Source organism: Scomber japonicus, chromosome 7 (assembly GCF_027409825.1).
Source record: "Scomber japonicus isolate fScoJap1 chromosome 7, fScoJap1.pri, whole genome shotgun sequence".
Lineage (NCBI taxonomy): Eukaryota > Metazoa > Chordata > Actinopteri > Scombriformes > Scombridae > Scomber > Scomber japonicus.
In genome coordinates, this window is record NC_070584.1 from 36,902,790 (window position 1) to 36,905,403 (window position 2,614).

Below are 2,614 nucleotides of genomic sequence, written 5' to 3' on the forward strand. Positions count from 1 at the left end.
CCATAGTACCTCAAACTGTACCATAGTACCTCAAACTGTACTATTGTACCTCAAACTGTACCACAGTACCTCAAACTGTACCACAGTACCTCAAACTGTACCACAGTACCTCAAACTGTACTATTGTACCTCAAACTGTACCATAGTACCTCAAACTGTACCATAGTACCTCAAACTGTACCATAGTACCTCAAACTGTACCATAGTACCTCAAACTGTACCACAGTACCTCAAACTGTACCACAGTACCTCAATCTGTACTACTGTACCACAGTGGTTCTGGATCACAGTGGTTCTGGATCACAGTGGTTCTGGATCACAGTGGTTCTGGGTCAGTGTGGTTCTGGATCACAGTGGTTCTGGATCACAGTGGTTCTGGGTCACAGTGGTTCTGGGTCAGTGTGGTTCTGGGTCAGTGTGGTTCTGGGTCAGTGTGGTTCTAAAATGAATCTGCGGGCAGAATATAAAGTGAACAGTTTATTGAGCTACTGTACTGCTGTGTCAGTACTGCTGCTGTCCACCGAGGGGCGCTGTGTGTGTGTGAGAGACAGAGACAGGAAGTATCAGTGTGTGTGTGAGACAGAGACAGGAAGTATCAGTGTGTGAGAGAGACAGAGACAGGAAGTATCAGTGTGTGTGTGAGACAGAGACAGGAAGTATCAGTGTGTGTGATGTTCAGTAATAATCTGATAATAATCCCACAGAGGTTTATAATCTCACATGTGGAGGATTTGTGCTCTGAAGATATATAAAATATATGTGTGTCACACACACACACACACACACACACACACACACACACACACACACACACACACACACACAGGAGCACTGTGGTGGTCGGGTTAGGGTTAGAGCATGCCACCTAATCGCAGCGTTCCTGGTTTGAATCTGTCCAGTGACCAATGCTGCAGGTCATTCCTCTCTCTCTCTCTCTCTCTCTGTCTCTCTCTCTCTCTCTCTCTCTGTCTCTCTGTCTCCCTCTCTCTGTCTCTCTCTGTCTCTCTCTCTCTCTCTCTCTCTGCCGGCTACTGTAGAATTAAAGGCAAAAAAAGCCCAAAATTAAATCTTTAAAAGAAAAAGCACACACACTCTCCCTCTCCTTCTGTGAGGACTCTGTGTCATAATTTAACTTCACTCTGATTTGAACATTAACTGAAAACAAAGTTTTTGCTCAATCAAAATGTCCCGACTTTATTCACCTTATCATGGGGGGGGGGGGGGGGGGGGGGGGGGCTGGGAGCTGTGCTGCTGGGGGAAACAGAACAGACCTTCGTAGGATCTCCCAAAGCAGACTGGTCCCGGGTGAGGATCCTGTTTGTGATCTCCATGGACAGAGTCTCAAGGTGCAGCCGGGGGGAGGAGAGAGTCCAGTTTGGGGACCTCAGAATCACCTCTCTGCTTTATGTGGTTGATGTTGTTCTGCTGGACTCTACAGGTGAAGTGGTCAGATGGAGTCGAACCCTGAGAGCTGTGTTCACTGTCTCTGCACTAAGTCAGACCTGGTCTCAGTGGGTGTTGGGCTCCATCAGGGCTGGCCCTGGTCTCTGATCCTGTTTGTGATCTTCATGGACAGAGTCTCAAGGTGCAGCCGGGGGGAGCAGAGAGTCCAGTATCTCCTCTCTGCTTTATGTGGTTGATGTAGTTCTGCTGGACTCTACAGGTGAAGAACAACCGGTAGGTCTAAACAGTTTCTCCACTTTAACTGTTTTTACACATTAATGTTAATGAATGTATGAAGTGTAATGAACACATCAGAAATATCTCACATCAGCAAATCTGTCTGACTTTAAATGTTTTACTGTTAAAACAAACAAACAGTTTTATTAAATCATAATGATGTAAAATACAAAAAATAATAAATAAATTCACATTTTATGATTCTACATATTAACAAACCTCTGTGGTTATTTCTGATATAATGTATTTTACAGACTTTTGTTCTTTAATGGTTGCTAGGCTCCTGTTGGGCATGGTTGCTAAGGAGTTGGGAGGTTATTGTCAAGGCGTTGTCAGGTGTGAATAATTCCACCAATAGAAATGTGGGTGAGCAAGAAGAGGCAGTAAATATCATTTTTAATAGTTTCTTAAATTATATTTATTGACACACACACACACACACACACACACACACACACACACACACACACACACACACACACACACACATATATATATATATATATACTTTTCCCCCATCATTATGCAGAAATGTGAAGTTTTAAAGAGATTGAGCAGAGTTATGTAACTGTGAGATGATAAAAAAAATCATTAAATAGGTTTAATTGATGAAAACATGATGACGTGTCTCTGTGCGGGTTGCGGGTTTGATTCCCGCAGGATCAGACCTGCAGCTGTCAGCTGATGCACATTTATGTATTGAGGTTATTTCTGTATTTAGGTTGCTGATCACTGATTTACAGGCTGCCTGACCAATGGGGAAGCGGCTTGGCTGCTATGCAGGGCTGTGATTGGTGGGATTGGTGACAGGGGGCGGGACTGTGAGATTACAGCAGCGGATCCAGCGGACATCTGGAGCATCCCTTCCCCGGGAATCAGACCTCCACACACCGACATCCTGCACCGGGCCTGGCCGGGAATCAGACCTCCACAC